Source organism: Podarcis cretensis (genome assembly GCF_951804945.1).
Source record: "Podarcis cretensis genome assembly, chromosome: 4".
Lineage (NCBI taxonomy): Eukaryota > Metazoa > Chordata > Lepidosauria > Squamata > Lacertidae > Podarcis > Podarcis cretensis.
In genome coordinates this window covers 72555700-72567731 of record NC_137173.1, presented here as the reverse complement: position 1 = coordinate 72567731, position 12032 = coordinate 72555700, and the positions used below count along the sequence as shown (strand labels likewise).

At 43.5% G+C, this 12032-nt stretch overlaps 1 long non-coding RNA gene across 1 annotated transcript; it reads right to left on the bottom strand.

Annotated features, from left to right (window-relative positions):
* Positions 1–4402: 4402 nt before the first annotated feature.
* On the bottom strand, positions 4403–11815 carry LOC307214329. The gene is made up of 3 exons (XR_013837924.1): positions 11696–11815; positions 6173–6594; positions 4403–4556 (listed from the first exon to the last, which is right to left on the bottom strand). It is a non-coding gene; the product is annotated as an uncharacterized lncRNA (long non-coding RNA).
* Between the last annotated feature and the right edge of the window lie 217 nt (positions 11816–12032).

The following is a 12032-nucleotide window of genomic DNA, read 5'->3' as shown; positions in this document are numbered from 1 at the left end:
GCCTGTTCAATATGAAGTGGAAAATGTGATCTCAAATTTTAGTATACACCACGCTGTTTCCCCTCTTTCATCTCCAGTGCCTTCCCACGGCTGATTTGTTCCATATATCAAGAGAGTTATATTTACCCTTGTTGGGATTCTGTAATTAATTACTGCAGATGGAAAAGTGGAGGTGACTGGGAAGGGAAAATCTTGAGGTAAAACCAAATCAAAATGATGTGGAACCAGAGCCCAGTTTTTCTCAACTCTTCAGGTATTCTGCAGCCACATACAGTAGATTTAAGGCACTTTAAACAGTTATGGCTTCATCTGAAGAATTCTGAAAGCTGTAGTTTGTTAAGGGTGCTGATAGTTGTTAGAAGATCCCTCTGTCAAGGCAGATTTATTGTTAAACCACTCTGGCAACTGAGGCAGGGGACTTCTGTACTAATAGAGGCTCTGAGTGTATTTTAGAACCCTGGAAAAATCAGGGTTGCGGTGCTATTTTTCTAGAAGAAGAGGTGCCAGAACTCACAAGAACCGTTGTTCTCTTATAATGGCAATGGTGCCCACCTGAGAGGTGCTGGAACTGAATAACCATGAGTTCCAGGTGAAACAAAAAGCCCTGAGTGTGATTGTTTGCAAGGCCCAGTCCACACAGAGCATCTGCTTAATACCAGGAGCAGGGCCGTCTTTACCCGGGGTGCAAGGGGTGCGGGGCACCCGGGCGCAGAATTCTGGGGGACGCCAGGTGCCCACCACTGAAACCACCTAAGCTCTTAACTATCTACCTGTTATGAAATAATAAATAATTTTGATCAAGCTAGAAAACCAAAATACATATATACCTAGGTATCACCGAAATGTATACCTACTGTTTCACTAAAGGACTTTTGACTTTGTGCGCTCATTTACCAAAGATTCACAATAGCGGCGCTTGACAAATTTGGGGTGCTGGGCAGATCTTTGCACCCCGGCAGCACATAGGCTAAAGACTCCCCTGACCAGGAGCTTGTGCATTTGATTTTCTGCTCACATAGCCATGCACAGCTCATGGTTTGTGAATGGAAAAAGCATGAAGTTGAGGTGGGATGAAAAATGCAGACTGCCCCTTTGCTCTACACATCAATGCCTTACACACAGATAATATATGAATATGGGCAACAATACCTCAGTAATATCTGCAGCAGCCCTGTAAAGCAGATAGCATGATTAACACCATATTACAAAAGGCTACTGGAACCAGGATCTTTCTCTCACTGTGATCTTTAAATACTGTACGATGCTGAACTCATGATGAAATCAGGCCCAGGAATCTCAGTCTAATGTTGACCCTAGATTGAATAGTGCTATGTGAGAAGGTTCAAACTCTTCTACCACTTTATTTTTACATGGGTCCTTACCAAGTCGCTTGATCAGGATGGAAATTAACGACACAGTGGGGAATAGAGTAGATCATTAGCACGACAGTTTAAAGCTCTGTATGCATCAGTAATAATTGCAAAATCCTCTGGCAACTTTATAGCTATATATCCTTCACTAATTCCCTCTTTATGCATCGTAACATCAGAGGACTTGGATGCTCAAAGCACCACATTTTAAACTGTTTTCAAGGCAGCTTAATAAAAGGCCTGAGTTGAGCACATGCTGCTTCTATTAACTTTAATGGCACAAGTTTTCAATCTCAGATAGCTATGTAATTAATAAATTATGCCTAGGCCACAATTACATGCATGCCCACTCACTCACATACACTTAAGGGAGGAGAGGCTAATAATCCCCCCCCCCAAAAAAAAAATGAGCAGAAAAAAATCACAACAAGAAAAGATGCATTTTAGTAATATGTGCAGGGGGACAAGTGACCAATCTTCAGTTTAGCACTAGTGGAAATGAGTGCCACACCCCAAAGTTGAATTCAACTAGACTTAACTGTCCAGGGGTCCTTTGCCTTTACTTTACTTTTACCTTACTCTTTAAAATGAACAAAAAATCCTATACGAGAAAGGGAGTGGGTGAGTGAGGTAGACATGGAAGACACACAACAGCAGTTATGGTTTGCATTGAGTATTTCCCCCTTTCTGTGTAGGTGGAATGGTTGTGTAGACACTGTCAGTTGTTGGAGTGGAGTCTAAGTATGCACACAATACATTTAAAATGTATTTAAAGCATGTGGCTTCCTGCAAAGAATCTTGGGAACTGTAGTTCACCCTTTACAGAGCAACGAATTCCCAGCACACTTAATAAAATAGTTAACGGGATTCTTTGGTGGAAGTCATGTGCTTTAAGTAATAGAGATAATTAGCAATAATTGTGCTTTAACTCAGTGGCGTAGCGTGGGGGGTGCAGGGGGGGGCGGCCGCACCAGGCACAACATCTGGGGGTTAGGGTTAGGGGGCACAAATCCACGGGTTAGGGGGTGCAAATTACTTGCCTTGCCCCGGGTGCTGACAACCCACGCTACGCCACTGCTTTAACTGTATGGTGTGTATCCAGCCTGCATTATTGTTTGTTGGAGTCCCCAAACAGGCACTTGTTAGGATTCAGACCAGAGAAGACTTAGCAATGGGATCAAGTCCCTAGGAGTGTTCTGAAGGAAAGCTCTTTGTGGAAGTGCTTCCTTTGTGTGATCTCGCCAAATTGGGAGAGGTAGCCAATGATGCAGAAGACAGAATCGGGATTCAAGAATACCTTAATATATTGGAGAACTGGGCCGTGGTCTGGAGGTGTGTAGGATACAGTTGTATCCAATCCTAGTCCTACACAGGTAAACCCACTGAAATTAATAGATACTACTAATTTAGGTTAATTTCAGTGGCTCTAATCTGAACAGAACTTAGTTGGGTACAATCCTACCTAAGTCTGCTCCTTCCATTCGCTGCCCCATCCCACCCATGACTTCATTCCTAATTTAGCCATTATGCTGGCATATCTGGGGTATTCCACTAGCACATATGTCATGGAAAGAGCACGTCTAGCTGACATAACAGGGCTCTCACCAAATCCTATAGCCAGAAGAACTGAAGTACAGCATTGTCACATAAAACTCTAGAACAGGGATGGAAAGCTTGTGAACCTCCAGATGTTGTAGAGCTCCAACTCCCATCATCCCTAACCATGGACCATACTGGTTGGGGCTGTTGGCAGTTGGTGTCCAAGAAGATCTAGTAGGACAAAGTTCTCCTATCCCTGCTCTAGAAGAAATGTGGAAGGGGAACTAGCACAACAACTTTTCCTTCCAGCATTTAACTGGGAAGACATTTGGCAGAAGATTGAATAAAAAAGCAAAAAACAAAAAAACCCACAAAATGTAATAGTAGTTCCCAGATGTCTAAGATTACCTTTTCAAAGCAGAATTCTGAATTGATATATTTGGCCCCAGAGCTATTCTTTATGGAGCAGTTTGGAAAATCTAGCAAAGAGATGGAACCCAAGAGCAGAGAATTCCGCTAGCTGTGTGTCTAAGCAAAACATTTTCCAGAGATCTGAGTAGTTTCCCAACATTCAATAAAAAACAGGTTGGCTAAAGCCATGTCTTATCTGTAGACCTATATTCTCACGATATAAATGGATGTGTCTCTAAGAAACAACTACACATGAGATGGGCAGTTAGAGGTAGCTTCCAGACATATTGGGTGCTAATTGCTGGGAATCCCAAGTGGAAAGATTGTGGCTGTGCTCAGGTGCTGCTTTTGGACTTACCATAGGCAACAAGTTGGCCACTGTGAGAACAAGATGCTGGACTAGATGGGCCTCTGTCCTAATCCACCAGGGCTCTTTTTATGTTCTTATGTATATTTAAATGCAACACTGCCCCAAAGGGAAGGTGAGGGGGTTACAAAAGTTGGGCACTTTCTGCTGAGTGATAGCAAGATTCCAGGGGGTTTCAGGTGCTCATACAGGGTTTATGTTCATTTGAGAATCAAGATGTGGCAGAGACTGCAATAGCTTAGTAGACTCATAATCTGGTGAACCGGGTTCATGTCTCCTCTCCTCCACATGCAGCTGCTGGGTGACCTTGGGCTAGTCACACTTCTTTGAAGTCTCTCAGCCCCACTCACCTCAGAGAGTGTTTGTTGTGGGGGAGGACGGGAAAGGAGAATGTTAGCTGCTTTGAGACTCCTTCGGGTAGTAACAAAGGGGAATATCAAATCCAAACTCTTCTTCTTCTTCTTCAGTGCGGCACTGGAGCCCAAGGCATCTCTCCCAGCCAGCCTCCAGTCAGCCTGCCTCGTATGGTTCTGTCCCTCTGTTCTCCCTTCTTCTTCCCAGCACACTTTGCTAAAGACACTATTCACCTGTCACCTCTCTCTCACACCTCATCACCTTGGCAGCCTCTGTCTGCCTAGGCCCAAGATTCCTCTTAGTTGGGCCATTGACACCTTTTCGTCATGTTAACATGTCTCTCCCAGGTGAGGCACTTTAGGTGGTGAAGAACCAAAGTGTAGTAAATGCAGTTCATCTCATGCATCTTCAGGTAGGGTCAAGAAAGACTCCTGCTTGAAACACTGTCAGCCAGCATTGACAATATTGAGCTAGATAGTTCAATGGTATGACTTGGTGAAAGCAGTTTCTTATGCCTATATAAGAGAGAAAGGGGAAGAGGGAGAGAGGTAGGTGGGCAAGTGTCAGGGAACTGCCATCGGAGCCAGAGGGAGAGGGAGGGCTCCAGAGGGATTCCGGAGAGCATACCGGGAGGGAGAGAAGCAGCCCATCTTCTGGGGAAGGAAATCAGCGTAACACTAGTGGAGAAGGGGGGCAGATGGGGGAATCGGCGAGGTGGCTCCATGACTCCTTGCCGGAGACCAGCGGGGAGAGCACGGGTCCTCCGCTGCCCACACCCTCCCTGCGCAGAAGGCTTCTGCGCAGGGAGAGTAGGCGGAGACTAGGCGTCAAAGAGCTTCTTTGCTGGAAGAAGTTCAAGAAACACCCACTGATGGATTCTGCCAGCGACTGAGACAGCCACGAGTGAGTGGCTGTCCGGACAGAAAGGGTTCACCCAGGTAACTCAGCCAAGCGTGGCGCCGATTTACGCACGAGCAACCCTTAGAACCATTACAGCAAGAATGCAGCACTCCCATCTACATGGCTCTTGTGGTTTAAATTGCAGCCCACACATCCCACTCTACACCACGATCGGAGGCAGCTGCTACCCTAAGAACCAGTGCAGATGTTTCTGCAGCTGACTCAGGGACTTAACCACAGTATCAAATTTGTTCTCACTGTTGTAGATTTTGCCTCAATTCTGTAATGATGTGACCTTTTATTAGCCACAAGATCTTCAGAAAACACACTGGTCAAGTCTGAACTAAGCAGACTGAAGAACCGCGAGTAATTGCTAAGCACAATTCAGTCCAACTTCAAATTAACTTCCAGACTTCCAGTCAACTTTTCTGTCTTGCATTCCACTCCTAAAAAGAAGGCACTGACATGTAAAGAATTACGTTCAGGTCAGAAACAGGGCGTCCTGACTGTTTCTGACTGTTGCCACTTCTGAGGTCAGAATTACACCAGTTTTGTGTAGGGGGTTGGCCTGTTTGTCCCATGTAGACTGTGGAAGGGCACTGCTGGCAAATGATAGCATATCTATCATTTTCCAGAGATGTGGGCAGTTTCTTCCATGCCACCAGTAACCACCCCTCCTCTCCCTCTATATGCAGCAATATAGAGAAAATCCATGCAATGGTTGTGAAGAGCATAATAGGATACCAAGTGTGTCTGTAGGGGATCCTATTGCTGGTTCAGACACCGAGGCTGAAGAAATAGGGTTGCTATGACATCATTGTACTTGGTGTGTGTGTGATGATTCCGAAAGTGTGTGGTAGGCATGGCCCCATTATTGGTTCCCTCTGAATGTGAGCAGAATGATGTAGACATCATTGTTACTAGAGTCCCTGATTGCCATTGGTGGTGTTTCCTGGGTCACCGTGATGCGCCTCTCATTTTTATGCCATTAGTTTCTTTTCTGGTTGCATGTTTCCCACCCTGCCCTTGTAGACTGTGAAAATCTAGAACATGGCAACTGTTCAGGCTCCCCCCGCCATCAGAATTAGGATTGCTCTGCCTAGCATTTAAAAAGTTCTATGGTATTAGCACACAACAGCTGATGTTGCAGCTATCCTTGGATCAGACTACTGCAACCAGTTTTATTTAGATGGAGACAGAATTAATCAGTGACCTTCACTAATGCACATACCATACTTCGCAGCTCCAAGGATGATGAAGCTCTTAAGATTCCTTGGTGTATTTTTCTGGTAATGTTAAATGGAAAAGTTCATTAAGGGATAGAAAATTCCCAGCTCAGCTAATTTATGTGCCAAATGGCTCTGTTCACTTCCTGCAGAAGGTGGGTTGAAACCGAGCTGTCCAGCACTAAGTCACCTCATACAAAGGTTGTGGGACCAAATATAACTAGTCACTTGATAATTCGCTCCCCGTTAATTCTGGAAAGAATGCGAGTGTTGAAACAGACAAAAACATTCTGATACTTAGGAGCATTTAAAGGGCATTTCCAGATTATCATATTTTGTAGGAAATAAATGTCCAGTTGCGTTACTCATTTGTTGTGTGGGATCCAGACGTCTGTCTTCGAGGTAGTTGAGGAACATCACAAAGGCCCTAGATGAGAAATAAACAACACTCCCACACTGAAGCATAAAATGTAATAAAGACTCTTAATATACAATACAATGCAATGCAAAACAAAAATTTAGCATAACACATGAACACCTAAAACATTCATTCATATTAATCTGTGTACACCTTCCTTTTGAGCATCAAAAGCCAAGTGACACTTTTCTCATTTTTTTACAGGAGGGAAAATGTATGAGCAATGTCTATTCCCCAAAGTGTACTCTAATCTCACAGCATTTGGTTCAAACCAGGTCATCATTTGTTCTGCATTATCCATGGGCATTATCCATGGGCCAGACTGGATAATATTGGGCAATATCCCTCACTGAGGTCCAGTGTAGACTCTTGCTCACCCAGTGCATTAGCACTGGCTCCACATGTAAAAAGTAAAGGACCCCTGGAAGGTTAAGTCCAATCAAAGGCTACTATGGGGTTGTGGCACTCATCTTGCTTTCAGGCCAAGGGAGCTGGTGTTTGTCCACAGACAGCTTTCCCGGTCATGTGGCCTGCATGACTAAACCACTTCTGGTGCAAAGGAACACTGTGACGGAAACCAGAGTGCACAGAAATGCCGTTTACCTTCCTGCCTCAGTGGTAACTATTTATCTACTTGCACTGGTTTGCTTTTGAACTGCTAGGTTAGCAGGAGCTGGGACAGAGCAATGGGAGCTCACCCTGTCGTGGAGACTCGATCTGCCAACCTGCAGATCGGCAAGCCCAAGAGGCTCAGTGGTTTAGACCACAGCAGTTCCAAGTACCAAGGTACAAATTGCTTATATGATATAATTTGGAAAATCATCCATGTAGTTTTCTGCATATGTTGAACTGGACATATGCAGATGGCATTCACATGTCTTATCCCTGCATGTGCTTGCGGGCTGGAACACTGAGTGGGTGGGTGGAGAGCTACATTCACATGTTGGGACAAGTTAAGGGAGATGTACCATCTGTTCCCAAAGGGTAAACACTGGGCCTCTGATGCATGTTTGGTATATTAAATAACTTCTGAGGACCTTGAGGAAAGAAACGGATATGAGGGTGTCATTACGCTCAGGTGAAATTTGCTTATGCTCTTTTAAAAGGAAGATTGAATTATACTCTTATTACAAAACTGAACTAATTTGGATGATTGATATGCCCAGAGAAAAAAAAAGAGGACCATGGTGTGAAATAATTGGCGTAAGCAGGTTTAAATTAGTTGGATGTAACATGAGACCATCAGCACATGGAAATAAGTAGGAGAAAATGATACTTTCCTCGGAATTAGTGTTTCTTTATTTTGAAAAATGGTCTTGCCGTGAGCACTTCAGGAATGGTTAATAGCACTGGGATCAAGGTGTCAGCTATTGCTAGTGTTTCATAATAAGTAATTCTGCTTTTCAGCTAGTGACATGTATAATTGCTCCAGTATTAAAAGGAAACCACAATTAAATTGCTCCAAACCTTAAAAACTTTTTTCTCCTTTCCACTCAATATATTTCATTGTAAGAGACATGAACAAAACAATGGTAAGAAATGTTTCAAATTGCACTTCCAATCTTGCTGGAAGAGGGGTGGGGGTGGGCTTCAACACTAAAATACATCTACTTGAGACCTTCATAAGTAACATGTGGTTTTATATTTTAAAAATGTGGATTCTTTTTCTGCCTGAAGGAAAGCTTTGAGAAGCTGCTGGGTTTGCTTACTTCCTCAGTATCAGGCACTGGCCCGCTGAGAGAGATCATTTCCCCAAGTCTCCAGCATTCCTAAAAAAACCCCCATTCTATTAGCATCCATTACACAGAGCCAGAAGCAGAGGCTTTGAAAACCCTACATTTACTTCCAATACGTTGTACATGAGATTCTTTCGAACGCCTAGGCAATTGCTTTAGGATTGGTTAGGAACATAGTGTTAGGGAAGACATGCAGGAGCTATGTTACAAGGAGAGGGTGGGATTCTCTGATGGTTTATGCAGGGCCTTTATAGAAGCCTGAACTTGCTTAGTTAATAACCTTCTAGGCTGTGTCCTTTAAGGATTTAATTGCGTTTAGAGATGCATCAGGTGAGGATAGATTAATGCAATGTGAGCTTATTTTTTATTATTATAAAAAATAACTTTTTATTGGGTTTTATAAACACAGAGCACTGGAATATTAAACGATACAAATAAATAGACTTGGGAGCTGATTTTTAGACTACAGAGACAGGACAGAGATAGAGGCTTATCAGGACATGAGGTCAATCTGGATACTGAATGCCAGGATTGAGGATTGATTCATGTGTTTGCAGCATCAAAGTCATGAGAATGACAGGGACTAGTGCTTCTCACACGAACAGTAGTAGAGGGCAGCTTGCCAATCCTTTGATGTACCTGAGATGAAGCCATTGGTACTACCCCTGGCTGAACACAGGGATATGGCTCCCACACCCAAATAATATAAATATGGGAGACTGGAGCGCTGCTAAGATTAAAGATTGAAGACACTGAAGACATTGCCTTAGACTGAAGGAGTGAGAGGAATAGCTGTTGCTCTGGAGGTGCTTCCCCAGCCATGAGAAATCTGATTTTTTAATGCTTTACTTTGTATTCTTTGCTAGCAAATAAACTTGTTAAAGTAACCACCTTGGTGTTTTTATTGTCTGCCAGAAACAAACAAACTAAAAAGAACCCCTTGCCTCTTGGCAAGGCACACGATTACATAGGAAGCTGTGTCAGACCACAGGTCCCTCTTTATTCGACTCCCTGAAGCCCTGATTGTGACTTTGGTGGGACTATATTAGAACCACGCTAAACAAAAGTAAATGGCTTGGGGATTCCTGTCTGTAATAGAGCAGCATAAATAATCTTGAAAGTGTTGCTTGCTTATGACTGTATGACATTCTTGAAGACGGAAAAAGTGACTTAAATGTGGTTCTCATTAGATCACAACCAGATGGGCTTTATTAAGAATAATATTAAGTGATTTGCTGCTTATGTTATGGTGTAGCACTACCTTACGTTCTCCAAATTGTATTGCACTCTATAGGGCTTTGAAAGACACAAAAATGTGGCTGCGAGGAAGTCAACTATGCATTTCTTTTTTGCTGCCTTAAGCTGAAAGCTATGTGAAATCCAGATGTATTTGTTGTATCCAAAGTTACATTGGGTTATAGTCACCATTAATGAATCTGCATGTCTTGGGTCATATCCCACTGAAACTTCTGGGAAATCCAAATTCCATTACCTCAAATATAGCAAAGGGATTGTAATTAGTGAGCACACCACATCAGAGTGAAATGGATTTATTCTGGTTAATAAATTGATGGTTTCCCCTGTGCTCTGTAGCCAAGTGGATGAAGCTTCTTGATAGCAGGGACAAGGTCTTTCTTACAGAAGGATGAAGGGAACTGCCTCAGCTGGCGCCATGGATGTGGTCAGATGATGGCAGGAATTGGTGTGTGAATGATGGACTGTAAAAGAGGGTTCTCCTAGGACATTTGGCTTCCTGAGCCAAAAATGGCATCTCGATTTTCACTGACCTTTATAATAGAATCAGTTCAAAATGCAATGCTTGAAAAGGCGGAACAGATATATTTGGACTGAAAGGACAGCCTCTGCAAGAGGAGAAGCAAGCTCCTTTGGATGATAGCTAGCTCATTTCAACAGGACTTTAAAAAAACAATATTCATGGGAAGAAGAAATGAGACAGTTGTGTCCGTTTGCCTAGTAACACCTAGTGATAATGGCATGAGATGATGACCTTTGAGTCAAATAGCCAGAAAAGGGGCATACAGTCCAGAAGACCTACAGTCAACACATCAGTCTACTTGTCATGTAATAAGAGAGATATAAGAACCCCGGAGACAGACCTATTTTGGGGCAATGGCCTCTGCAGCTCTCCAAGGAGCAGCAGGACACTTCCATCATCATCCCACTTCACCATTCCTTTGTGCTACTCGACTGGCCATCTAGTTAGAACTTTGGTTAATGTTTATTTATTTAAATATTTATAGGTTGTTTTTTTTAAAAAAGGTAAAGGACCCCTGGACGGTTAAGTCCTGTCAAAGGCAACTATGGGGTTGCTGCACTCATCTCACTTTTCAGGCCGAGGGAGCCGGCATTTTTCCACCTGGTCACGTGGCCAGCAGGACTAAACTGCTTCTGGCACAACGGAACACCGTGATGGAAACCAGAGTGCACAGCAATGCCATTTACCTTCCCACCACAGTGGTACCAATTTATCTACTTGCACAGGTATGCTTTTGAACTGCTATGTTGGCAGAAGCTGGGACAGAGCATCATTTATAGAACACTCTTCAGCAGCAAAAATACAGCAAGGCGGTACACAATTTAACAGAAATGACAAGAAGATCAACACAATATGACCTGAAGATCAATACAGTACAGAAGAAGAAGAAGAAGAAGAAGAAGAAGAAGAAGAAGAAGAAGAAGAAGAGGAGGAGTTTGGATTTGATATCCTGCCTTATCACTACCCAAAGGAGTCTCAAAGCGGCTAACATTCTCCTTTCCCTTCCTCCCACACAACAAACACTCTGTGAGGTGAGTGAGGCTGAGAGATGTCAAAGAAGTGTGACTGGCTCAAGGTCACCCAGCAGCTGCATGTGGAGGAGCGGAGACGCGAATCCGGTTCACCAGACTACAAGTCTATTGCTCTTAATCACTACACCACACTGGCTCTCAATAAGTCAATAAGATCAATACAAAGTATATCACTGCACCACATGTGTGATGAATGCATCGTGTAACTCAGAGTTCTTGACTCTAAACCAGGGTTGGCATTTCCCCTTTCACTACCCGAGGCAAAATGGGAAGGTGTCCTCTCAGCTTGCTGCCTCCCCAACCCTGATGAAGCCTCCCTTAGATGGGTTGTTTGGCAGTGCTTGCAAAGTGGCAATGGGGGGTTCCAGTGAGATTTCGTGGAGCTCTTATGAGATCTCATGAGATCTGGCTGGAAACTGCTGCTGGTGTCACCTGAAATGACTGCCTCTATGCACTCCTCCTTTGACCCCAAGTGGTATTCATAACATCCCCTCCATTTCCAATTTTCCCACATAAATAAAGCAGAAAGCAATATTTTAAAATACGGCTTAGGTTAAAGTACTTACTGGGGTGGGGGTGAACATTTTTGGTAGCAATGAAAAGTGCACCTTTTCAATGTCTTTTGGGCTGGGACAGGCCAGGAAGGTTGTGTGTGACTGATTCAGTAGTGTTCACTGGGTAGCATTGTCCTAACTCCATGACGACTTCATTTACCTACAGTGATGTCATCACACACCAAATCTGATTGGGTATGTGCAGAATTGTGACACCATCCTCACCGTTATGTGATTACTGATGGCCTGGGAATACTAATGCAACTAATCCAGGAAGAAGTGGTAATTATTATTATTATTTTAATGTGCAGAAATAGCAACAGATGAGGAAATAATAGCAGTGAACAGG